The sequence below is a fragment of the Urocitellus parryii genome, chromosome 10 (assembly GCF_045843805.1).
Source record: "Urocitellus parryii isolate mUroPar1 chromosome 10, mUroPar1.hap1, whole genome shotgun sequence".
Lineage (NCBI taxonomy): Eukaryota > Metazoa > Chordata > Mammalia > Rodentia > Sciuridae > Urocitellus > Urocitellus parryii.
Window position 1 is genome coordinate 132,747,392 of NC_135540.1, and position 27,835 is coordinate 132,775,226.

Sequence of the window (27,835 nt, forward strand, 5' to 3'; positions counted from 1 at the left end):
GTGAGGCCCAAAGCAACTTATCTAGAAGCTGGCTTAAAATCAAAAAGGGATAGGGAGGTGACTCAATGGTTAAGTGCCCCTAGGTCCAATCCCCAGTAGAAAAAAAAATAATAATTCAAATACCTAGAAAGGCACATGGCACAATGTAAGCCATCTTCTCTACCTTCAAATAATCTAAAATATTTTTGAAGAAAAAGGCTTGAATATGGAGAACTAAGACATTGCTATTTTGTCAGTTGCTAAATTGGGTATTTCAAATTTCAAATTGGGTATTTGCTTCTACTATAGAAGTAGAAACAAAAGACTATGTCCTTTGAATACATTCAAATGGATAGGATATGTCATATGAACAGGAACAGTTGGGTGAGACTCTTCAAACAAATATGATCCTTGAATTTTATGTGAATTTATGAAGTGCCTAGTATGTACCAGGCACTATGTTGAATATGGATGGCATAAAATTTAATAAGACAGCTCCTACCTTTCTGAGTATGTCAGCATATAAATAGATCACTTCAATATTACATAGTAATCGTTCCACTCATTAATATTTATGGTTTAGTTATAATGTGCCAAGCAATGAAAATATAGCATTAAAGAAGGCAGGCATGATCCCTGGCACACAGTAGGCTATGTTTCTTAACTACAGGTCATGGTGCCTTTCTTTACCATTTTTTTCATACAGTTGCTTAAATTAGGAATTTTGTATTGATAAGCCATCTTTCTTTGTATTGAACATATTTTCCCTATCTGCACATTTAACCCTTCCATGAGTGTTATTTTGTGTCTCTCATTGGTGAGTTTAATCCAGGTGCATTTATTGTGATTATTAATATATCTGGGCCTATCCTTCCATCATATTTTTTGTTCTTCATTTATCAATTCTTCTCTTTGCTTCCTTTTTCTCCATTCTTGCCTTCTATTGGATTAATAACATGATCTATATTCCACAACTGGATTAAGATCTCTGGACTTTATTTTTATTCTTCTCAGATTTGTCTTTTTCAACATAGATTTTTAACTTTACGGTTTCCTAACAAATCTATCATCTGTTTTTTTCCTACAAAGGAGCTTTGCACACTTTAATAGTCTTTCCTTTTCTCATCTTGATATTAATGACTAGTTGTAGCTTTACCTTTTAAATTTAAAATGTTTTTATAGTCAAAAGTTAATTGAATTTACTGACATTTTATCAATTTATCTGCTCTTTTTCCCCCCCTTGAATCCAAAGTGCTTACTTTGGGTTCACTTTTCTTCTGGCTGAAGTCCATCCTTTACTAATTCTTTCTGTAGGGAGTGGTGATTGGGTAGGCAGTTCTTTGTATACTTGAAATTATTTTGCTCTCATTGTAATATGACAATGTATTTGGATATAAAATTCTACTGGACCGTTACTTTCCCATAGCACATTGATGGCAGTACTCTATTGTGTTCTAGTAAAAATTATTGCTAATTGTTGTTTCTGGTTAAAAATTCTATTGCCAATCTAATTTTGATTGCTTTGTAGATAATCTGCTTTTTTCTTCTTTATAACACTTCAAATTTTTATTGTTGTTTATCTTCAATGTTCAGAAGTTTCACTAGAACTGTGTTGGTGTTTATTTATCTTTGTCCTCTGCAGATGTAGGAGAGTACTCGCTATGAAGACTCATATGCCATCTTTAATTTTGGAAAATTATCAATGATTTTTTAAAAAATATTGTTCCCTTCCATTGCCTCTATTCTCTTTTCTGAAAGTGCCACTATGTTGTATGAGGAAGCTTCCCCATCTAGCTCCTGAGAGGCTATGTTTTTTTATTTGTTCTTTTTAGGTATACATGATAGTAGAATGCATTTTGACATATCATACATACATGGAGTATAACTCCCCGTTCTTGTGGTTGTACATGATGTGAAGTTTCACTGGTTGTGTATTCATAGATAAACATAGGAAAGTTATATCCCATTGATTCTACTGTCTTATCCATTCCCATCCTTCCTCCAGATCCGCCTTCCCCCATTCAATCCTGTGAATCTCTACTCCCCCACCCCATTGTGAGTCAGCATCTGCAAATCAAAGAGAATATTAGGTCTTTGATTTTGAGGATTGGCTTATTTCACTTAGCGTGATACATCCAGTTCCATTTACTGGCAAATGCCATAATTTCATTCTTCTTTATGGACGAGTAATATTCCATTGTGTATATGTACCACATTTTCTTTATCCATTCATCTATTGAAAGGCACCTAGATTGGTTCCATAGCTTAGCTATTGTGAATTGAGCTGCTATGAACTTTGATGTGGCTGTATCACTATAGTATACCGATTTTAAGTCCTTTGGGTATAAACCTAGGAGTGGGATAATTGGATCAAATGGTGGTTCCATTCCAAGTTTCCTGAGGAATCTCCATACTGCTTTCCATAGTGGTTGCACCAATGTACAGTCCCACCAGAAATGTATGAGTGTACCTTTTCCCCTATGTCCTCGTCAACATTTATTTTGGTACTTGTATTCTTGATAATTGCATTCTGAATGGGGTGAGATGAAATTCCTGAGAGGTTATTTTTAAAAATTCTTTTGTCTCTCTGTTGCTTCCTGGTGGATTCCTTAATCATGTCTTCCAATTTGTCAATCTTATAAATAATTTGTCTGTTCCAGACTTTTTCCCATCTGTTAAGTTTTAGAATTTTAATAATTATATTTTTCATTTCTAAGATCACTGTTCCTATTCTGCCTGTTATGATTGATAATTTGATGCTTAATTTTTACAGCATAATTGGAGTACAATTTACATATCATAAAATTCACCTGTTTTAAGTGTGCAGTTCAATATATTGTAGCAAATTTATAGTCATTGCATTGAACCATAACTATGACCCAATTTAGAATAATTTTTTCATCCCAAAGAAATCCATCCCTCATGCCCATTAGTACCCAGTCCTTGTTCATATTCTCAACCCTATAACCTTTAATTTACTCTTTGTCTCTTTATATTTGTCTTTTCTGGAAATTGCAAATAAATGAAATCATACAATATTTGATCCTTCTCCTCTGACTTTTGCACTTCTTTTTTTTTACTTAATTGCTAAATCTTAGCATAATATTTTTGAGGATCATTCATGTTATAGCATGCATCAAAAATTCATTCCATGTTTTGCTCTTGTTCAGATGTGTCATGTTTTATCTATTCACCAATTGATAGATATTTGAGTTTCCACTTTTTTGACTATTATCAATAATAATGCTATGAACATTACATTAATCTGCAGGTCTTTGTGTGTTCTTGGGTACATAAGAGTAGAATTTTTTGGTTGCATACTAAATTTATGTCTAACTTTTGAAAAAATTGATATTGTTTTTCAAAGTGACTGTACTATCTTGCATTCTCTAGCTCCTATCACCCAAGCACTCAATTCTCAAACTTCAGTGAAATACACTTCTTTCTATACTCCACTTTGCACCCATCTTTCTCTTTTTTTGTGCTTATTTTAAAATTTTTTCATTGACATAGAAAACGTATACATATTTATGGGGTACAGTGGGATATTTCAGTACATGTATATAGTGTGTAATGATAAGATCAAGATAACTGGTACATCTATCACCTGAAACATTTAGCATTTCTTTGTGGTGGGAACATTAAAACCTTTTCTGCTAGCTGTTTTGAAATATAGAGTTAATTGTTGCCAACCATATTTACCTCATTCTGGTATAGGTTATTCCTTATTTCCAGGTGCACCCCTGTATCTAATAGCCATTCTCTCTCCTTCCCCTCACCCTTTCCACTATTCTACTTTCTACCTTTATGACATCAACTTTCTTAGCATCTAAGCTTCCTGGCTTTGTAGGTGTGAACATGCAGTATTGTCTTTCTGTGCCTGATCTATTTTGCTTAATGTAATGTATTCAATTCCAACTACCATGCTGCAAATGACAAGATATTTTGTTTGGGGGCTGGGGATGTGGCTCAAGCGGTAGCGCGCTCGCCTGGCATGCGTGCGGCCCGAGTTCGATCCTCAGCACCACATACCAACAAAGATGTTGTGTCCGCCGAGAACTAAAAAATAAATATTAAAAATTCTCTCTCTCTATCTCTCTCTCTCCTCTCTCACTCTCTCTTTTAAAAAAAAGATGTTTTGTTTGCTAAAGCAGTGATATTTCATGTGTATATATACCACATTTTCTTTGTCCATTCATCCACTAATAGACACCTAGCTTGATTTCATACCTTAGTATTGTGAATATATATTCATCCATTTTTCTCTTCAGGTTTTCTGACTGAAATATCTTTATCTCTAAAAATCATATCCTGTTTCCTCTAAGAAAAGCCTTTGGAAAAAAAAAAACCCTCACTGTTGTGAGTTAAAATGTGTCAATTAATTGTTAATAAATATTAATTACTTTTTTCTTATCCATCTGTTTCATTAGTAGTTTATACAATGTCTAGTATATAGTAAGCCGAAAGTAAGTCTATTAAATTCAATCAAAGTTTCCTTCCACATATTTGGCTAAGATTTTTTGCATGATACTTATTCCTAACATATTATAGTTGATTTGTGTATAGTAGGTCTCTTAAGGTAATAAGTGCCTTAGTTTTTATTTTTAATACTTGACAACTAGCAGGCATTCAATGGTAGTCTAGTCAGGAAATATTTACAGCAATCCAAAGTCCAGGATGCACACTAAAATCACCTACAGAGCTTTTTAAAAACACACAGCCATTACAGACTTGACAATGAAATGCAGTGTCTGATCTTAGACTGGATTCTATCCTGGTGGGGAAAAACATGCTACAATGTTTATCCAATGAGATAATTGGGCCAATTGACAAAATTGAAATACTGATAGTAAAGAGAATAAAGCATCTGTATCACTGGCATTGACAACTATATTATGGCTCTGCAGGAAAACATTCTTGGGAAATGCACATTGAAGTATATCTTACTTTTAAGGAAATACGATGCCTTACAAAGCATTTTATGTTATAATAAAATGTAGACTATAAAATATATTTATAGAATAAATGATAAATGGGATGTAATGTTAAAAATTAGATGATTCTGAGTAAAGGGAATGTGGATGTTCTCTGTACTAGTCTTTATCTGTTCATTTTTTCCTATGTGTGAGATTATTTCTAAGCACAAAATTTAAAAGCAAAGAAACAGAAAGCATTGGTGCACCCAGGTGCCATTGGACAAGGAACAGAGGAAGTGGGAACAGGCATTGGTGTTCTTCTCAAAGCCCTTCAAGAGTGTCCAGTGCATAGACAGGGTTGAGAAACCACTGTCTTTGAAGCAAGCAAAGGTTTAAACAGAAAAGTGTTCATAGAGGAGTTATTTGGAAGGGGAGGAGAATTCAAATCCCCACCCCCCATACTAAAGCCGCTGTGAAGCTTTTGGTCTTGGAAGCATGAGGCAGGCTTTATCAGCCCGTGCCTGCACCTGTGGGCTTCTGTTTGCACTCTCCCAGCAATCTCCTGCTCATTTTTTCCATGTGGAGCTCTCACCACAACCTCACCCCAGGAAAGGCCAACTCTCTCCTACCCAAGATTCCCTGGTTCCAACTTTCAGGGAGGGAAAGTCTTGCCCCAGATACAAATCTTAATGAAGAGCCTTTTGTCTTAAAACAAGAAAATGAGTGGGAGAGCCTATACTCCTCCCCATGACCCCATTTTGATGGCTACAGGCTGACTTTTGGGAATCCTGACCACAGCAAGAGAGGTGAACAGACCTGTGGCAGTACCTCTCATCTGGAGCAATTAGAGGAAAGGTACCTTGGAGGGAATGAGCAGACTTCTTGTGCCAGAAACCATCAAGCTCAAAGTAGGAGTAGAATGGGACCCTCTTGGTCACTCTTGTTTCAGACATCTGCCAGTTTGTTGGAAGACCCTTGTTCTGGAACAACCCAGTCCTAGTATGTGAGAGCTGGCCCCAAGATGCCATGAGATCAAAGAAAAAGAAGCATACAGATCTGAATTGAATAGAGTACAATTTGTCAGGGTATTTTACTGAGGGAAGCATGGTCCGGGGTGGCAATAAGTCCTGTAATGTACTTGGTTTATCTTAAGATAATATCAGAGTCAGGCACATCCCTGGACCCCGGATCCATTTGTAAAGCCCACATGTGACTCTAATGGCTTTACCTATTTATTGTTTTCTAGGAAAGTATGCAAGAGAATCCAGCTAGGGTAACTCAATGGCAATCATGACTATGGTCATATGGATCTGAATCTATACAATGCTGCAAGAGCAAAGGTTCAATCAAGTGCCCACACCTTCTCCACACTTTGGTCCTTAAGTTTGTGTACTTTTCAAAGCCTTTAACATACTTACTCACTCCTCGTATGCATAGCAATTCTGCATGGCAGGGAGGGAAGCAGGGTCTCTGATAGAAGGAGAATCCAACGTGTGGGTACAGGGTCTGGGTTCGGCATTCTTGCCTGATGTCATGTTAGTATGTATTGACAGAGTTAGGACATTAAGACCCAGTGCTGGGGTGGGGGGAGTGGAGTTGGGAGATGTTTCCCTCCTGTTTGTCCTTATGTTTTCAAGCCTCTCTCAATCATCTTTACTACTTTTCCCATGCAAGGGGGGTGGACATATCTGATTAGTCATGTTGGTGAAGCAACTGGGCCTGTGGAGCTCTTGTGTCCTGCTCCCTTCTTCCTCATGTAGCTATCTGCCTACAGAAGCACATGTTCTACTCTACCCGTCCATTCTACAAGGAGGTGCAGTGCTGGAGGAGGAGCTGCCCCAGACTGACATTGTGAATGGATTGGTAAGGATCAGGAATTCATCTTGCCAGGGACATAAAACACAATCTCCAATATTAGTGTTGTTGGTAATAAAATGATGTTTTGGTTTCAAACAACCTCATGCCTTGGCCTTGTATTTCAGTTAGCTCAGTGGGAAAGAGGGATTTTATTTTGGAGTCCAATAGACAGATCTTAGGATGGGGCCAGTTTTAAGGAATATGGTAAAGTATGGTAGCAGAAACTAATTCTTTCATTTGGGAAAGCATCCTAACCTTAGGTAGGGAACTTTTGAATTGCAGTGTACTAGTTATCTAAATACACATTCCATACAAACCTGTGGAAGTCAAAGTCACCACTTCACACACCACAGTTGTACAACCCAAGCACGGGGACCGTGGGTCCCTTGTCCTAGATCTCAACCATGGTCTATGAAGACAGATTAGCTGAGAAGAGTGATATTGGGTGTGGGGTGCAGTAGGAGGTGGGCGGTATGGGGGAAGAGGATGTAATGGAGAACAGCCTCTGCTTATAAATCAGAGATATTACAGGAAAGAAAATTACAATTTCTACGTAGTTTTTGTTTGTTTGTTTGTTTGTTTGTTTGTTTTTTGTGCCAAGGATTGAACTCAGGGGCATTTAACCACTGAGCCACATCCCCAGGCCTTTTTATTTTGAGACAGAGTTTCACTAAGTTGCTTAGTTATTTTTTAAAGGTATGTAAATTTTATTCTTTTTTAAAAGGGCTACTTTTTAACCCTTATTTATACTTATGAATATAAATTAAGCAGGAATGAAGGCACCTGGAGAGTGATAAACTGTTTGGGGATTAAACTTGGTGTGTTCTTCCTGATCCTTGTATGGCCAGTATCAGCTAAGATGCATTGTCTTCAGAGGGGCCCACCTGCCAATCCAAAGGGGACAACTTTCCTTATTGGAAGTGTGTGGTGGGGGGGTGATTTCTTCCTTGGTAATTGGTCAAGAGCGTTCTAACATGGAAGGTCAGAAATGTGTTGGTCATAATCCAGTGCCAAGTAGATCTTAAGCTGGACAGATATTCAATTCCCTTACGTCCTGAGCTGCAGGAACTGCAGAGGGTAAGGACTTCTTTCTACCCAGTGGTCACACCAGTAATCTAGAGCAAAGCCAGTCCTTTCCTAGGACAGAGAGGCCAGGGCAGTGTCACAGTCGGTAGGAAGGTCTGTTGCCACAGGCATCCTCAGCAACAGCCTGCCTCTTGAGCCTGAGTTTTCATGATTTAAAGGTGTGGAAGTTTTATTTCACCCACTGACTCCTTTGCGTCTCTGAAGATATCCTCCTACTTGCAGAAGCGTGTCTGGGGACAGATGTGTAAACAGTTCTGGGCCAGTCTGTTTTACTACTTTAGATTTGAAATTTGCAGATCTGTTTTAACAAGCTGTCTCTGTTGGAATCTTAACAATGTAATGCCCTGAGTAAGGGCAGCTATCTCTCATTAATCTTTGTGTCATACCATGAAACAGTCTGAAGTGTTCTTCAAGTTGAGTGTTCTTGAACTCTACTTATACCTGGACTTTTATATAATCATTCTTTTCTGTTCACAACCCCATCCCACCCCAGCATTCCTCCAGTCTTTTCTCCACACAACCATAATGATTGCAACCCCTCATACCTGGGTGGTAGGAATATAAAATGGTGCAGCCACTTTGGAAAATAGTCTTGATAGTTCCTCTAATGGTTAAACAGAGGGTTGTATGATGCTGCTACTCTTAGGCATGCACCCTAGAGAAATGAAAACTTGTGTCCACACAAACATTTGAACAGGAGTGTTCATAAAAATATTGTTTATAATACCTGAAAAGTGAAAAGAAACTAAATGTCTATCAACCGAGGAATGGATAAATAAGATGTGCAAAATACAGTGTGGGGGGGTACTGTCTAAGGGGTGTAGGGTTTCTTTTGGGAGATAGTGAGTTCTAAGGTTTATTGTAATGATGATTGCATCTCTGAATATACCAAAATCCACAATTGTATACTTTATAGGTGAGTGGTCCGATACACTAATTATATGTCAATAAAGGTATTAAAATTAAAACAAGCAAAAACTGAGTCCTATTTGTCTCTTATTTAAATCTAGTTCTGAAACAAGTCCTGGTGACTTTATGCCATCAACACATAATGAGTCAGTTCACGTCTGTTCTCCATTTCTGCCTCCACCCTAACCCAAGCACCTTCACTTCTGGCCTCCAACTCCTGCCATGGCTTCCTGACTGGCCATGTGGTTCACTCTTGCCCCCTCCCATGTGGCAAGAATTATCTTCTAAATGCAAACCACAGCACCATTCTTCTATTTAAAACTCACCAATGGATTCCCCTGGTATTAAATTTCAGTTTGCATTGGAATAAAATACATTCATCTATAATAAATTCTTCATCATGGTCACTTGAGGTGGCTCTTATCTACCTCTCAGTGTCTTTCTGTTCAACACACCCACCTTATTTCAAGCCTTCAAATGTAAGATTACCTACCATCTGTAATTTTCCCATTTTGGTGTCTTTCAAATGGAGAGTGAGAATCTAAAACACAAGTAAAACTATCTGAGCTCAGAATCATTCTAAACCATTAAAACTGGTTCCCAGGTCTTCACTTTTCTGTCAAACCTAATTTGATACCAGCTTTTTTTTTCTTTAGCTACTTGCCTTTACTGAGTCCAAAACATTCAACCCAGTTTTCATAAGAACAGCAACTTTCTTTCCATATGTATATATAATTGATGTACTGTGGTGTTTGGTTACATAATTACAACTACAACTGGCCTAAACAGGTGACACTGTTGAATAATAGTTGAATGGGTACTGGTGAAATATTTTCTGCTTCTCTTATACAAAAATTAAATTACAATGTTGCTAAGATAATAAGCAAGAACTTTGAAAACTTTGAACAATCTGAAGGATTAAAGATGTTGCCTTGAGATAGTCCATTATTATAGGCCATTTTAGTTGGTTCCAGTTGGTCATTATTATAATCAATATTGTGGTGGTTCCCCTTTTGCCTCTGTCCTTACACAATTGCTAGATTACTTCCTAGAAATAATCCTAAAGATTCCTGTGAGCATAACTCATCTTTGTTGCCAGTAGATTCCTATGAAGGAATACCAGGAAGATTGAAAAGCGCAGCTGAGAAAGAGAATTATTTAGTGGTTAGTTAAAAAAACAAACAATCCAATACACAAGATATGCTGAGGTCCTGACTTGCTAATTGCAAAGCTTGACTTCTTAGAAGGCATGTATTACAGCTCTCTTCTCCTACAATCCTAACGCTGGAATAGTACCTGGGGGGAGTAACTCTGGTAGTTTCAGAAATAATGGCATAATTACTTTCAAACTACATTGACATAGACACAGCCCAAGCTGTTTGTTCACATTCTGCTTAATGGATCTGTTTGAAGTTCTTAGCCTCTATGGAAAAAGGATGTCCCTGGAGAACATTCCCAGGTAGCTCAAGGTATCAGAGAAATGAATGCTTCTCTCATAACTCAGGGGTCCAGTAGAACCAGACATTCCAGTAATTCTCTCAGGTATAAGACACTGCCCGTTTCCTAAGAAAACCTTTTTCTTAGTTGTAAAAACTTCAGGACAGGAAGCAGAAAGACCTACTTGTGAATGTTTGATATTAACATTAGGAATGGTGCTATTATCAGACTCCTGAGGCACAATAAGTACTAAGCAGGTGTTCCTAAAAGGTTATGCCCTGTGCTCACTTAGGCAGTGCATGTACTAATATTGGAACAATATAAAGAAGATTAGCATGGTTCCTATGCAGCAGCTTTTGCAATCTGTGAAGCACTTCATACTTTTCTGAGACTGTTTGCCATGCTGAGAGCTATTCTCTCAGCCTCTGGGATGGACTGTAAGGACTCTGAGTCAGAGAGAGGGGCTGGGGCTTTCTCCCGAAAACTTGTCCCATGGTGCCTCACTGAAGCTGAGCCAGTGACCTTGTTTTCCCTCACTGTTACAAAATACCCATGGGAAAAAAATGGTTTAAAAAGAGGAAAGATTTATTTTGACTTATAATTTCAGAGATTTCAATCTGTGGCTGCTTAGCCATATTGTTTTGGGCCTCTGGCAAAGCAGAACATTGTGGTAGGAGAAGGTGAGGGAGCAATCTTCCAGGAATAAGAGAACAGGGAAGAGAAAGGGGGCAGGGACCAATGGCCTACTTCCTCCAACTAGGCCCCGCCTCCTAAAGTTTTTATCACCTCCCAATAGTGCATTTAGTTATAAATCCAATATGAATCCTACTAATCCAGTTGTGAGGTCAGAGACCTGTGATACAATCACCTGCCAGAGGTCCCACCTCTGAACACTGCTACACTGGGTACCAAGCCTTCCACACACGAACTTTTGGGGGGCATTTAAGATACAAACCATAACAAGAGACATGAGAAGAGTGCCTGGCTTTGTGGAATCAGTGCAGGCACTGGAGTCAAACAATTCTGAATTCAATCCATTCTTCTCTTACCCTCTATGTCACTGTGAACCTGATACCAAACCCTGCAAGCCTTAAAGTTAATGCTCATTCAACAGTATTTATTGAGCACCCACTGTGTGCATGTCTTTGTGCTAACAACTAAAGGCACACAAACCAATGAAATATAGTGAAACTTTGCTCCGTAATGAAATGAGAGCAAAGTTTTCAGCCTTGAGGCCAATGGACCAATTTAGTGAAGCAGAATATGGGACAGTATGTGACACATAATGGCATTCAATCAACATCTATTTTGTTCTCCTTTCCTTACTTCTTCTGCACCAGAGTCTCTGGATTATCAGTTCTTCAAATGTCAAGGAAGGGTCTGAGAAGCCCATGTTGGCTTCAATGGGAAATGCTAACATCAGTTTGGCATGAGCTCTATATTGGCTCTCTTTCATGCCTCTTTCTCTCCCCCTCAGATTTTCATTGCTATTGGGGGGAATTCTTTACTTTCAGAGCCTGTGTTCTACTTTTTCTTCTTCTTGATTCTCTGTGGTGCATCTGACCAATTTCCTCAGAATGATCTTCCAGTTCACTAATACTTCCTTTCACTGTGTCTAGTCTGCTATGTGGTCCTGGTGCTCTTGGATGGCTCTGTATGGGTTCAGCCTTATTCTGGAGGCATTATTTTTCCCCTTACATCAACAACAGAAAAATCTTATAGGAATCAGACTCAAGACAAATTCAAAATGAGTGAAATACCCATCTGAATAGGTACTTTAGAAAATTCCTCTGGTAACTGTTTAGAATATAGGCCAGAAATTTTTGGAGGAACAAGAAGCTTACTGATGGGGGCCTGGACTAATTATAAAATGTATTTAATTAGCCTATCTGAAGAGATATGTCTGTTGCAACCATGTCTTAAATAGATACCTAGAAGGTGGTGACTCAATACATGAGTGAGTCTGAGCCAGGTAGAGGGTTTGGGGGAATGAGGACTTTGGGACCAAGGTTTAAGAGAAGGACCTCAGCAGAATGGTTCAACTTCCCTGAGCCTGTTTATTCATCTGCAAAGAAAAAACAAGAACACCCAACTCATAGTGGGACCTTGATCTGATGTGACCTATGTCTGGCTTTCCATTCACTCCTGATCCATTACTGAAGTCACATGCTCAAGCCTTCTTGTACCTCCACTCCTCTAAGTTCATTTCTGCTCGGTGAACAGTATTCACAGACTCATTCTAGTGAGTCACTCTCCAACCACCCAGACCCACGATAATGAAAATCATGTTTGACATGGATTACAACCCATACGATACCTGGGTATCTTTGGTAACCAGAAAATCTGATGAGGCAATGGCTGCATAGCTGATGCTTCAGCACCAGACAACATGGGGAGGCAAGCTGCACATTCCAAGTTAAGCCTGTGCATCCAGAAGTTGGAACCTGCCCATCCCCACAGGTCTTTCCACTTTCATTCCCCAAACAAAGGAGTGCTAGTGAGCCTGTCCTTTGCACCCTCTCCTCACCTTCTGTGCATTAGCTGCCTGAGGAGACAAGCAGTCAGGAAAAAGAGAGTGGGGGAGCCAGCTTGCCCGCCATTCCCCTCTGCAGGCTGTAGGTGAGGACCCCTACTCCCAGCATAGCCCTCTCCCCCCAGCATTTCCCTGCACCAACCCCAGTTCCTGGACAAGCAGCAGTGGGAGAGCAGCAAGTCCTACCAGGATACATCAGAAGAAGAAAACTCTCTCTCCACCATGGTGGGATCACAGCCCATACCCAGGGCAACAGCAAGAGCTGGAAGGGGGCTAACAGGAGAATTGCCACCTGTGTTTCACAAACATGCTGCTTCATACCACATTGCTGCCTGCCAGTTCAAAAGACAAGCCCTGGCTGGAGTCAGAAACAAAGTGACTCCACAAGTAGATGACAGAGACAGAAAAAAACAATGGACCACCAGAGGACCCTAAGCTCTGTGAGACTGTGGGCAAGAGCTCAATTGGTCAAGGCAGTACAAGGATTAAACGTCCCCTGAGCGGTTCTCCATCTTTCTCCACATGTTGTGTTCTGTCTCTTAAACAGACATTAACCAAGTACAGGTTTGAAGGATGTTTCCCTGCTCTATTTACACAGTATCAGTCTAATTGTGCACTCTGCTGATGTCATTGTGTTTAGGATGGCAGAAACATGTATAGGTAATGGTAGGGTAAGAAACATCTAGTTAGGTGTTGGGTAAAGAAGAGTTTGCGGAGTAATCTATTCACATTTTGAACACTTAGATTGTGTAGATCATCATTTTGGTAAGGACAAGCCAGAGCCAAGGAAGTGAAAAAGAACCTTTTTCTGATTTTTGTTCATTTTCCTGCCAGTGCAGTCTGCCCTTGAAAAAGCATGCCCCTCAAACATCTGCTATTCCTTGCACTTGCAAACTCATTAATGGCATTTTCCCAGAGACCCAGAAATAGAAAATTCCATTAAAAGGCTTATCATTAAATACAATGCAGCTCTTTATGTGGGAGAAGGATGGCCTCTGAATAAGAGTCCATTAGGGCTGTGGGCTGGAAAAAAACGGGTCAGCTTTCTTTTAAGGGAGAAATTAATACAGCAGGCAAGAGCCAGCAATACTGCCAATGTTCATCTTGCAAAGCTTTCCCTCTTCTTGCTGCCAAAGTACATTCATCCAGACTTGCTATTCCTGTCCTCAGCCTCCTGGAGCAAGGCCCATTTGTCCTGAGGAAGACTATCAAATTATCTGGCGACAGCCTAAATAAATATGAGAGGGAAGATTAGAACTGAGTATTCTGTGAGAGTGTGTGTGTGTGTGTGTGTGTGTGTGTGTGTGTGTGAGAGAGAGAGAGAGAGAGAGAGAGAGAGAGAAAGTATGCCCATGCTCACACACTTTCGCATGTATACTGACTGTAATCTAAACCAGGTCACTAAAAGCAAAGCTAATCAGTAACTCATTTGCTGACCCCCGTTTCTCTTTTGGTGGGTCCTAATATCACTTTCATGAGACGTGCATGACTCATTGCCAAATCCAGGAGGTGCTGTCCCCAGGAAGAGCCAATATAGAGAAACTTGTTTTTGATGTAGCAGGTCAGCATTCACAAGGTCTGTGCAGCATCCTCTCTCCTCACTGTGACTTAGGCCAGCTGAAGCACAGTACTTGGAGGGACCTTAGTTGCCAAGGTTGACGGGTGGGGGAAAAACTAGCACTGAACAAAATGGGAGCTGGGAACTGAATTAAGAGTAACCGCGGACAATGTCCAAAAACAACACAGGAATGACTGGGGCACATGCCTATCCTGGGAGAGCTGTCCAGCTGGGCAGGGGAGGGCAGTGAGATTTCCCCAGGTGGAATTGTTCAGAAGTCAGGGGAGTGGGGAGTTGGAAGTAAGTGCTCTGTCCAAATTCAGCAACATCCCCTAGCAGAAAACAGACGTGAAGACCCAATGCCACAGGAGGGGGTAAGCAGGCTGCCAGATTCTCAGCAAACAGCAGAGAATTTAAGGAGCCTGTAAGACGTTCACAAAGATGACTTACAAGGCAATGTGATATATAGTTGTGCTAGTTTGCATGTTTGTATATCTAGCAAATATTTGTTTGCTCCTGTCATCCTCTTTAACCCTGTGAGTAGAGATTACTTCCACACCCCTTTGGTGATGGGCTTCTCTGAGACTTTGGTCTATGGGATGTTAAAGGAAGTGAACACAGGAAGAGGCCTGAGCTGGTGCAGATTGGTGATTGCCATGAGAAGAGCAGGCAAAGTAGCCACTGCCCTACAGTCAGGCCCTAACAGAGCAGACCAGTACCCGGCTTCTAACCTGAACCAGACCTAAATGACCTGACACTTGAAGCCTAGAGCAGATCCATTCAACTGAGCTCAGTCAGGATCAATCAAGTCCGCCACTGTTAACATCTATGAGAATAAGTGCTTCTAACTGGAGGTACTGAGTTTGGGGCGGGGGTTTAATTTTTATGTGGCATACTTGTGGGCAGTCACTGACTTCTGCAGTAGACCTGGAACTTGGAAAAGATGTTTAGTCTAGAGATTGTTTTTAGAAAAAGTATATTTGTTCATTTACTCAGCAAATATTTAGTTCAAACTTAACTCTCTGCTGAGTACCTTCATTTATTGATATGGAGGATACAGTTCAAGATCCTTATAGGAGCAGGCCTCTTGACAGGTTTCCTAGAGAGAATTTGCAGAGTGAGAAGAGAAGGCCATCAAAATAGAACCTCAGGGATTGCTAGCCCATGAAGGAAACTTTAGAGAGGTTAAGAGGAGACTCAAGTGAGGGAGGTGCTTCAGAACCCCAGGAAGAGAGCCATTAACCTTTAATGAGGAAAGAGTGTTTACCAGGGACAGGTTGTGTGGAGAGGTGAGGTGGACTGAGGCCTGAACTAGTCATTGTTAGTCTGGATGCCGGAACCATGGTGGCCCAGGGCTAGGAGCTTGGTGCAGAGAGCTTGGTGCAGATGTGTATGAGTCTGCACAGGCTGCCACGAGAAAAAACCACAGACAACATGGCTTGAACAACCCCATGTTTATTTCTCACCTTTCTGGAGGCTGGAAGTCCCAGATCAGGGCATGGCAGGGCTGAATTTTGGTGAGGGTCTCTTCCTGACTTGCAGACTTCCCACTGTGTCTTCCCGTGGCCTTTCTTCTGTGCATACAGGGAGAGAAAAAGAGCTCTGGGGTCTCTTCCTCTTCTTAAAAAGGATACCAATCCTTTTTAGTTTGAGCCCCACCCTTATGACTTTGTTGAACAAGAATGACTTCCTTAGGGCTGCCACGTGTGAATGTGTAAGCCATTTCTGCCTCTTCACTGCTGTTCCTGGGGTCCGCCTTGGGAAGAGCAGCTCCTCAGCTGCATCTGCCTACTGTTATAGAGTGAGCAGCTGGAAGGGGAAGACGCCTCTCCCTCTGGCTTCCAGCTCTCCTAGTGAGAGCCTTAAGGGCCTTCTCAGGCTTTCAGTTTTCTTACAGTCCCTTCTCTGGGGGGACAAAATGCTTGTTCCTGAGGTTTCTGAGCACCTAGGTCAGATAACACATGAGGGCCACCATCCTGAGCGCCCTTCCTACTGATAGTGAACCAGGGGCCAATCGAGGTATTACCTGAGGTTTGGGGCAAGGCTTCTCAGTCTGGCCACTACTAACATTTGGGATCAATGAATTCCTGATTGTAGGGGTTTCCTGTGCAATATAGGATGCTTAGCAGTATCCCTGGCCTGAAGTCACAAATACCAATGACCTTCTCCAAGTTGTAGCCACCAAAAATGTCTCCAGATAATGCCAGATTTCTCCTGGTCAGGGACAGAGGGCTGTGCTGTTCGCAGCTGTTGAAAACTGCTGACTTAGGGCAAAGTCCTTGATCATTCAGAGCTGAAGCAGTCTTTGGCATTGCTTTTGAAGAGCCTTCGGTTTACTATGGCAGGACTCAACTGGAAATCCCAGAGTCCTCTGGAGAAAGGACATTTGTTACAGAAAACCCAATTGACTCTTATGCAAATATGCAACACTGTATTGGCCCTTTCTGGTAAGTCAGATTTTCTGAAGAGTCTAGGATTAGAGTCCTATTTTCCCAGAAGTCTTTTAGGATTCAAGTGCTCTGAAAATTAAAAGAACATTTCACATATAACTAGCAATACCAAACAATGCTACATGCATAGCCTGTGTAATAATAATAATACATAATAAATTATTTGGGGAAAGAGAGAAAAAAGAGAGAATGAGAATAGGAATGGGGGCCACCAGAAAGGCTTGGTGTCAGAGGCCTGGATTTGAGCATAGGGTTGATCTTGAACCTTCATTGTTTTCTAGAGCTTCAGTTTTTCATCTACAGTATTGATGAATTTATTAATTTAGTAATGGAGGTATTAATCTCCACATCCTCCATGGGGTGTTTCTAGGCTCAGGTGAGAATTTATACATGAATTACTAACAAAGTGAGCATTTCATGAAATGCTGGGTTGTTTAGGGAACTTGGTGTGATGTAGTGAAAGAGCCCAGCTGTGTAGTAATGCCTGAGTCATATCAGTGTCTGCCACAGCCCTTATGGAGCCTCCAAAAGTCACCTAACAGACTCCTTAGACTCCTAACTATTCAGGTATTGGAACAAATATCCACCATGGTATGTAGAATGATAACTAAATGCCACGTGAATGGCTATAAATCACTGCTGAGAATGGCTGAAGATTCTATTGAGTGATCTTTGAGAACCCAGAGCCCAATATCAAGTGTAAGCTGCTTGGTGAGCTGTGACACTTTGCATGTAAACCTCCACCAATGCTGCAGAAAGTGTGCTGCTCCAGACCCCTATGAAGGTGATCTTTAAGAAAGACAGTGTCCACCATGGGACAGCATTAACAGGAGAAGAGCAAAACATTGGAACAATGAGTTTATCAGTAAGCCAAAGCAAGAAGGTGGCATTAGAAGGGACTGGAGAGTACAGAAACCAAAAGATGAACCCTCTGCAACCAGGTAAACTACCTGAGCAGAAAGAGAAAATGAAGTGAAATAGTCAAATAGCATGATCCAAGTGCCAGTGTTTCTTAACTGTGAAGTCCTGCGGAAAGAGGTATGTTGTTGTGATTCCCTTAGCAGTGTGCAGCTGTCACTCAGGCCTCCCTCCTGCTAAGTGCCATTTAACAGCCTCCAAGAATCTTATTTATAACCCCTTTCACTTCTCTGTGGGAGCACCGTCACTTATGCAATAAAAATGACAACGCGGCCTTCTGCAGATGCTTCAGTAGGCATTAGAGGTCAAACCATCTCTTCCTCTTGCCTTGGAAAAAAAAATTGCAGCTGTCACATTTCTAAAACAGACACAAAAGCCAGGACCAGAGAAAACCTGCCTTCTACATTATCTTCCCAGCACAGACAGCTCCTTGGCTGTGGCTCCAGGGAGGCAGGCAGGTGGTTGGTTAGTTCCGTGGCTAGTTGGCTCTAGGATGCACAGCCCGTACTGAGAGCAACTCTGGGCTGTTTGAACTTGCTGCCAATGCTGAATAAATGATCCCTGATGGCTAAAGTGACACTCATATCTCTCATGAAGCATTGCTGCTTCTAAAAATATACCAGCTATGTCCGTTTTAAGGTGGCCTACTTTAAAAACCAACATATAATTAAGTTAATGCTAACAAAAGGGAACAAGGTTTAGTCCTTTGTGTTTCTTGGGCTGGAAATAACATAGAAATAATTTAGTCATTCCACCCATCTACAGAATGAATACTAGAGAGGTTCAGTGCTTTCCCTGAGATCACACAGCAGGTTAATAGAGAATGTTTAGTGGGGGTGGAGGAATATCAGTAGTTCTAGTTTGAGCATGCTCAGTTTAGGAGTCCTGTGAGACATCCAAATTGAAAAGTCAAGAAGGCAGTGGGATATTTTTAATAGTCCTTCAAATGAGAGGTCAGTTGGAATTATAAATTTAGGAGTGGACACTATTGATTACCTAACACACACATATTCTACCCAATTCCAGAGTGTGCTGTAGAGACTGAAAAGAAAATTGTATTTCTCAGAATTCCTTGCATCTAAATTTCTTGGTGTGATTTTGGTTATACAAACCATGTGCTCCCAAACAATATATTTGTTGTTGTTTATACAACAATTTGCTATGAAATTTAAAATATATATAACATTAGAAAAGGTTGTTGCTCAGCCTCCAAAATCACCAGTGCATGTGAATCTTGCCTCATTTAGATCAGTACCTACTCCCTACATCCAGTTATTTTATAGCACTCTCAAAAGTATTTTATCCAGGCTGGGGTTGTAGTTCAGTGGTAGAGCACTTGCCTAGCATGTGTGAGGCACTGGGTTCGATCCCCAGCACCACATGAATAAATAAATAAATAATTTAAAAAATTTTAAAGTATTTTGTCCATAAATATTTCAGTGTACATCTCTGAAAGAAAAGCATTCTTTTATAGCACATCCACATTATCATTAGCACATTGAAAAAACAATAGAAACCCTAATATCACAAAATATCTGGTCAGTGTTTATATTTAACCAACATTTTTCTAGTACTTACATAATTTTGTCTCAGTGTTTTTACAGATTTTTTTTGAAATCAGAATTAAATAAGAATTTATATGTTCCAATTGGTTGATAATGTCTGTTAGTGTTTTTTAGGTGTCTCTTTACACACATACATACTCATTGCCTGTAATTTCCAAAAGTTTGGATTTTGCTGATTGCACCCTTAGATGTTCTTTAATACATTGTCCTGTCACAATATTTCCTATAAGTTGGTAGTTATATCTAGAAAACTGGTTAGATTTGGGTTCAAATTTTCAGCAAGAAAACTTCATAGGAACTGTTGTGAACATCCATCAAGAGGCACATATTGTCAGATTGTGTGTATGTGTGTGTGTGTGTGTATATGTGTGTGTGTGGTTAGCAGTTGTTTTAGTCAGCTTTTTTGTCCCTGTAACCAAAAGACCAGATAATAACAACATAGAGAAGGAAAACCTTATTTTAGCTCACAGTTTCAGAGGTTCAGTCCATGGTTGGCCAACTCCACACCACACCCTTCTGCCATGATTGTTCTGCCTTAATGTTAATACTAGCAAAAGGGAAAGGTTTAGTCCTTTTTGTTTCTTGGGCTGGAAATAACATAGAAATAATTTAGTCATTTCACCAGTTTACAGAATGGAGACTAGAGAGGTTCTGAGCTTTCCCTGAGGTCACACAGCAGGTTAATAGAGAAGGTTTAGTGGGGGTATGATAAAAGGGTAGAATGCAGAAGGGTAGGTAGAAGAAAGTAGCTCAGGACATGGCAACCAGGAAGCAGAGATTCTTCTCACCAGGGGACAAAACATAAACTCCAAAAGCATACCCTGAGTGACCTACTTCCTCTAGCCACAATGACCTGTCTACAGTTACCACCCAGTTAATCCATCAGTGGACTAATCCACTGATTAGATTGAGGCTCTCATAATCTAATCATTTCACCTCTGAGTGTTCCTGCATTATCTCACATGTGAGCTTTTGAAAAACCAGCAATTGCAAATAGACATCACTGGGTGTCATGGAGAAATGGAGGGCTGTGTGGAATGCAGTGGAGCGTAAAGGAGGGGGACCAATTTGTTGGGTAGAGGGATGACAAAATGTCAGGGCAGGGGTCAAACAGATTTGAGAGGAAACTTCATGAAAAACCCAGCTACTGAAGTTAAAAGGACATTTTAGCATTGCAAACTGAAAGATGTATAAGCAGGCTAAAGCACTGCAGACAAATTAGAAATAACTACTACCTTCAAGGGCAAATGATGAAGTTAAGAGAGGAATAAGGGTGTCGATCACACTGCATTCCAGTTGAGAAATATGTTCACTGCCTGAGTCTTTGGTGTTCTTTTAATTTTAACAAGTACAGCTATCTTGGATTCAGTGCAGACCAAAGCTTTTTTTGGTGATGATATTAGATGTATGAGTGCAGTCATATATCATTCTGGGAATTCATCTGCAATTCTCATTTACATACCTGACTTGTAGAAGGTATCTTTCTGTCCTTTAAAAAAAATAGCTTCTGCAAATTCTGTGTGGTAGACTGGTGCAATGCCCTGAGACTCCTTCTGTGATCCTATTTTGGGATGCACCTCTATCCTCAATCCTGGAAATAGGGCGAACACTTAAAAAGGCAATGTAGCCTATTGAGATCTCTAGAGGTTCCTTCCCACTTTAAGAAATAACTCTCTGCGATAAAAGAAAAACTCAGAACGTTGTTGTTTCTCATTTGTTAATCTAATAACCCATTTCTCTTTAATCCATTCATCCTATGGAACCACCCAAACATCCATCTTTTTTATTACCTCCTGTGCCCATCCAACCTTTTTATCAGCCACTCCTCTATCTTTCCTCTTAACCAACTACCCATATTCTTATCTATTTACTCACCCATTAACCTATTAAATCCCAGTTCCAAATCCCTGGTTCCTTCCCTTGTACCATCAAACTCTCTTCAATGGCAGCACTACCTCAGTCAGTTCTACCCGTTATAGTTCCTCCAAGCTACTAGTACAACAAAGGCTTCCAACTTCAGTCCTCCCCAATGAAAATACAGCCAGTCATTTTATACCAACAGTTACTGTTCATGGTGGGCTTGGAATTCATGTTGGCCCTCAAGCTGCAGATTCTATCCCACCATACTTGCACCTCTCTGAACTTGCTTGCTTGATTCTTTAGGACCAGAATCACTCTCTAGTCTTCTAGTCTAGGCTGACCTCCGTCAATAGACTGGATCTCACTGGAGCCACATCTCTGCTCAGAGATGGTCCCAAATGTTGCTGAGACTTGAATGTTGCTACCAGCCAGACAACCCACATTAACAAAAAATTATTCGACCCCAGATGTCAACAGTGATATAGGTGAGACCCTACATTAAAATATAAGAATATGAAGCATGATTAATAAAAAGAATAAAGCTAGCTGGGCGCAGTAGCATGTGCCCGTAATCCCTCAGGAGGTTGAAGCAGGAGGATTGCAAGTTCAAAGCCAGCCTTCGCAAAAAGTCAGGCGCTAAGCAATTCAATGAGACCCCGTCTCTAAATAAACTACAAAATAGGGTTGGGGATGTGGCTCAGTGGCCAAGCGCCTCTGAGTTCAATACCCGGTACCAAAAAAAAAAAAAAAAAAGAATAAAGCTTCTTTTATGAATGTCTGTAAAATGTTTTAATATTGTTTTTGCACATATATAATACTGATTTGTAAAGTCTTACTGGCATCCCTAGGGTCAAGGTTTGTAAAATTAAAATAGAATCATAAGCATTAAATCAATAATTTTTTTCCAACAAGTATGATTAAAGAATAAGATACACAATGATGGTGAGGGTGTTGGGAAGCAGATACCATTTTAGGCTGGTGGTAAGATGAAACAGTATGACTATTTTCAAAAGCAGTTTGACAATATGTGTGATGACTCTTAAAGATGTTTGTACCCTTACCCACTCAATTTCTGCTTTGGAGAGTCTGTTCTAAAAGAAAATCCAAACTATGAATAAAGCTTTAATGCAGATCTTGTTTTCTAAACACCATCATTTATAAGACAACACTGAAAATAACATTTCCAACCATAGGTATAATAGCAATAAAATATTCTTGAAGTAATGATGTAATCTTATGTCAGCATTAAGTGTGATGTTTATGAAGGAAAGACACTGATATTACAATGGTAAATGTAAAAATGAGGAACTAAAATTGTAGACAAACCATGAGTGTAGGTACGAAAATAAATGCCTTAAAGTACATATGTACAAAAGAGATCTGGCAGGAGACACACCAGCATGTTGGTGTGACTGTTCCTTCATTCTAGTGGGATCAGAGATGGTTTTTTATTCTACTTTTTATTTCTTTAGGGTAATGCACCCATGTTTACCTTTTAAGACAATGAAACTGAGTTTTTAAGGTTATGCAATGATATTAAGCTTATTATCTTTTAGGCAACAAATGAGAACATATAGTTCATACTAACAGTTCAACTTTAGATCCATTTCCATTCACAGTTCTTTCTTTTCTGATCTTTTCTGGCTTCCTTTTTATTTATCCCGTGAATTCCTGAACTACAGTCCACAGACATTGAGACATTAGAGATGCACTTCAGAAGGTCCTTAACTACCTGAAGTTGCAGGATGTATGTACTCTTTAAAAAAATAAGAAGAATGTTTAATTTGGAACAGTTTTTATTGTTATTCTTTTGATTTGTTTTTACCTCGTATTCTACTTTATAGTGAAAATAGAATGATTCTTAAAAAAAATTACACAGAAATATTGAAGGGACAAAGCCATATGTCAAATCTAAGGATAACTGTGGATCAACTCCAGAACTGACAGTGGACCAAAGGACCCTGAACCCTCCTGAGGAGGCCTGCTGATGCCTGGAACTTTGGGGCCAGGTTAACTTTGGAAGGCAGACAGTTTAGGTGGTTCCAGTTGGGTAGGCAGCTGCCAAAGGCCAGTGAGTTGTTTGTACCCTCCTGGGTCTGTGAGATACTCTAGAATATAGCACACCCCAAAAGATCAAGAGTGGACATTTCACAATGTCACAGAGAGTTTCCTGTCAAGTGTCATTCTAAGTACTGGCATATATTATGCTGGGGGAGAAAAAACAAAAAACAAATAGCCTTTGTATTCTGACTCATTCTCAACTTCTTGTTTACTTCATGTTTTGCTTAGTTAAAAAAAAAAACTATCCCCTAAAATTCTGAAGTGACATCCCCTTCCCACATTATAGATCTGTAAAATAAAGAAATACAGAGAAGCCGGAGGTTCACATTGCCTCCCACAGTCTTTTCTTCCATGGCTGACCAACTCCAGACTCCTCGGCTTCCCAGCTGTTGTCTAAACATACTGAGAATATCTTCGCCACGTTGCTGCCTGAGGAACAAATCTCTTCTCACTTTTTATGACCTGCTGTAATGTGACCAGCTTTAAGAAATCACCTTGGCACATCCTGCCCTCCACCATGCATAATCAGTACTTCCATGGCTTCTCACAACACATTATAGATAATCAGAAAAGTGACTTTTATAAAAATTAAGGGAATTTTGAATTTAAGTTATTGTATATCAACATTTTACGGACTTTATTCTGTGTACTACCCTTATCAAAGGGGAGCTTCAAAAAAGGCAAAGTCTCAGGAGCTACCCTCCTCTTCAGCAAAGTTCTCAGAGGGTTGGATTCAGGAAGTGCCTTTTCCAAAGAGTTCTGAAAAGACAATTCTGTATGCTGAATTATAAGAACCATTGGCTGAGGAAAAACAGTGGCTCACATCATTATGTAGAGTCTCCGTGGAGGAACTGTGCAGAATTACTTACCTTATCTAAGAAGATGTCATCAATGCTGAGTTTCTTTACAGTGACAAATGCCAAGTCTAACAAAGAATCATAGGCCCCAAAGAGCTGTGGATCAGAGATCTAAATATATGTTTCTCATTTTCTCTTTGATAAAATGGGGATAATATTCTAGAATCTTAAAAAACAGGTAGAACTTGTGAGGAAGAAGGGAACGCGGAAATTCAGGTCAATAACTTCAATGCTACAGATGAGATTAAATAAAGGATTCCACTTGTGTCCATTTCAGTCATCCCAAAATTGGAAACCAAGTTGATTTAGATGTGCAAGAGATTTATGGGGAGAAATGTCTCTAAAAGATAATATAGGAGGGAACAGGAGGAGGCAGAAAGCATCTATTGACCGTGCTGCAGGTCTGACACCTGTGAGAGGAGAAGGAAGGAGTGGAGTCCATGGTCGTTATGGTTTGGGTCTGAAATGGCATCCAAAAAAGCTCACGTGCTGGGCCATGCAGCAATGTCCCGGGGTAGGGCTTTTAAGGAATGATCTGATCATGAGGGCTCCAACCTCATCCATGGGTCAATCTGTCTGGCAGCTTAATAATTTGAATAAGCTTCTGGGTGGTAACAGTAGGCAGTTGGGGCATGACTGGAGGAGGTAAGTCCCTGGGGGTGTGTTCTTGGGGACTATATCTGTCCTGGTCTCTTTCTCTCTCTCTGTCTCTCTGTCTCTGCTTCCTGGCTGCTGTGAGCTGAACAATTTTCCTCCATCATGCCCTCTGCCATGATGTTGTGCCTCACTTTAGGGCCAAAAGAGTGGAGAAAGCTGAACAGGGACTGAGATCTCTGAGTCTATGAGCCAAAATAAATCTTTCCTCCTCTAACTTGTTCTTGTTTGGTATTTGGTCACAGAGATGCAAAGCTAGCTTTCACAATAGGAAAGTCCTCAGACTGCCATATACCCACGAAAAAGTCTTGTCCAGGCCAATGAGGAGTTCCTGAACGAAGATTGAAGATTAGAGGAGTCATATTGGGCAGAAATAGCCCAGTCTTGCTGTCCCCAACAGGCTTAGTTGTTGGCTAGAAGTAGCTTAAGAGGAGTCATTACTTTGTTGTGAATATCTCCGTGGATCAAAATGTGTGAAAGATAGAAGCTGTCAACTAAATATACTCCTGACATGAGGTTTCCTTGAAGGGAAATCTGAACGTCATACCTCCTCCCCTTTCCAAAGAGACTTGCATAGGGCCCTCAATCTCAATGCTGTACTTCCTGTCTTCCCATCTCAGTCATGACTTAAACTAGGCCAACTAGACTCTTGAGTTTAAAATTCAAACATTAGAAGAAAGAAATTGTCTTCTTACTTGAATGGCAAGCCTATAATTGCAAGGTAGGGTGGTAATTTCCTATTTATTGTTACATGAGAGGAACAACTCCTCAGAATAAAGTAGAATCCAGCAGCACTGAGAGGTGAGTGGAGAGAGAGAGAATTTGTATATTTGTAATGGGCACATGGTGTCCTTAGTCCTAGTCCCCAAGACCCTGTCTAGTGCCTCCTGCACTGGGAGCTTCCTCAGAAACATGGGTCAGTGTATTCTGTTTCACTTGGTGTAGTAGGCAGATTTCTCAGATGACCCAAATTCCTAGCCCCTGGACCACACACCATTTCCCAGTTATGGCATCAAACACTAATCTAGGTATTGCAGTAAGGGATTTTGCAGTTATAATCAAGGTCCCAAATAAAATGACTTTAAGGGAGGGAGATTATTCAGGTGAACCTGACTTAATCACATGAGCCCATAAAGCTGAATCTAGGGATTAAAAATAAATCAGATTTGAAGTGAGAAAAGCTCAGTGAGGGAGATGGAGAGGTTATAGACTAAATAATGAAGGGATCCTCTAGGAGCTGAGAGAATTCCCCTGATGGCAGTTTCACAGCCACAGAACTTAATTTATTAGAAACAGGTTTTTCCCCGGGGTCTTTAGACTTGAGCTTGGCCAGAACAACTCCTTGGCTTCATGCAGTCCTTGAGATTCTAAGCAAAAAACTCAACTGTGCCACACCTAGACTTCTGATACACGGAACTTATTTTAAGTGACTAAGTTCATGGCGATTTGTTAATTAGCAATAGAAAGTGAGTTTGTTTACTTTACACCTCAAGAAGTCCAGACCAAACCACTGGGGAGAACAGAGGCTCATTTTTACTCTCCCCATCAAGACTCTAGAAACGATTTTTCTTTGCTGTTTTACTTGGGTAGGAATCTGCGACAGTGGTATCTATTATTGACTATCTAGTGTGATTAAGATTCCAAAAATTGCATCTGAATGGAGTCAGAGGGAACACAGGATGGTTCTTGGTTCTAAGATAAGCTGGGGCCACTGAAGGAATGAAGAGGAGAATAGGAGGAAATGGCTGACAGGAGATGGTGTCTGGGGACCCAGAAGAGAAAGGTCTCCTGACTAGTCTTCAGCTTCCCCTGTTTCTGCACAGCAGCCAGAGTGCTGTTTCTATAATGTGAATCAGATCCTGTCCCCCTGCTCAAAACTCTACAGGTCTTCTTGTCTCCCAAGGGATAAAATGAAGTTCTTCATTGACCTAAAGGACCTTTGCCACATCTCCCTGTCCTCTCATTGTCCCCTCTTCTCCATCCACATTTACCTCCTTGTGAAACCACCAATACCATATGTTCCCTATGCCTGTAGGACCTGATCTTAAAAAATAATAATAAATGATTTCAGTAAGAACACTTGACAAGAGATTTTTTTTTAATATTTTATTTTTTAGTTATCGGCGGGCACAACGTCTTTGTTTGTATGTGGTGCTTAGAATCGAACCCGGGCCCCGCACGCATGCCAGGCGAGCACGCTACCGCTTGAGCCACATCCCCAGCCCTTGACAAGAGATTTAACCTCTTAGCAAAAATTTCAGTGTACCACACATTATTGTTGATTGTAGGTACAATGTTATGCCACCATTCTCTAGAACTTACTCATCTTGCTTTGTAAAACTTTACACCATGGAGAAACACCCCATTTCCCCCTGTCACAGCTCCCTGGTAACCACCATATTACTCTGAATGTGTCAATTCTTTATGCAGATGGAGTCATGCAGTATTTTCCTTTCTGTGACTGGCTTATTTCACTCAGCAAAATGTCCTCCAGGTTCATCCATGTTGGCTAGGGCTTAGCTCTTGAATTCTGGCCAGGAATGCTCATCCTTTAGATACCTCACTACTCTTTAACTTTGCAAGATCTTTACTCAAATGTTACTCTTTTAAAGAAGCTTCCCTTGACCACCCTGTGTAAAATTGCAACTCCATGCCCTGAAATATTCCTTCCTTGCTTATATTCTTTTTATTAGCACTTGTCACTATCTAACAAATTGTTTAATTATTTAACCTTTATTTATTTTCTGACTCTCCCACTAGAATGTTAGCTTTGTGTGAGTAAGGACTTGGATTTGTTTTAAGGGTGCCATGCCCCCAATACCAAGAGCAGAGCTTGTCACATAGTGGACACTCCATAAATGTTTGCTAAATGATTGATCAAAAGGGAGACGTGTGCATAAGGAGAGACATACTATTATCTTCTAAGGGTAACTTCTTTCTCTTTACAAAGAATTTGGTGGTGAGCATATCCTTGAAGAAAAAATGGTGGGTTAGCTGCTTGTTCCCACTAGCTACAAGAATCCAGGATAAGAACAACAACTCGCAGCTTGCTTTTCATGTGGAGCTGACAGTGTAGACTGCTGTGATGGAAAAAGAAATACATCATATAAAACATAACCCCCCCTCATGTGGCTTTATGATACAAAGCACCTGGGGGCCTGGAGGTTGGCTTTTGATGACAGTTATCTTTTATAA

The 27,835-nt window shown here is 40.3% G+C and overlaps 1 protein-coding gene and 1 non-coding gene across 4 annotated transcripts in view; both read left to right on the forward strand.

Moving 5' to 3' along the window:
* Fam184b (family with sequence similarity 184 member B) overlaps window positions 1–27,835 on the forward strand; it is a 109,429-nt gene that overhangs the window by 2,064 nt on the left and 79,530 nt on the right. The gene's annotated exons all lie outside the window — the stretch shown is intronic.
* Window positions 10,465–10,569, forward strand: LOC113193450 (U6 spliceosomal RNA). The gene has a single exon (XR_003302141.1). It is a non-coding gene; the product is annotated as a U6 spliceosomal RNA (small nuclear RNA).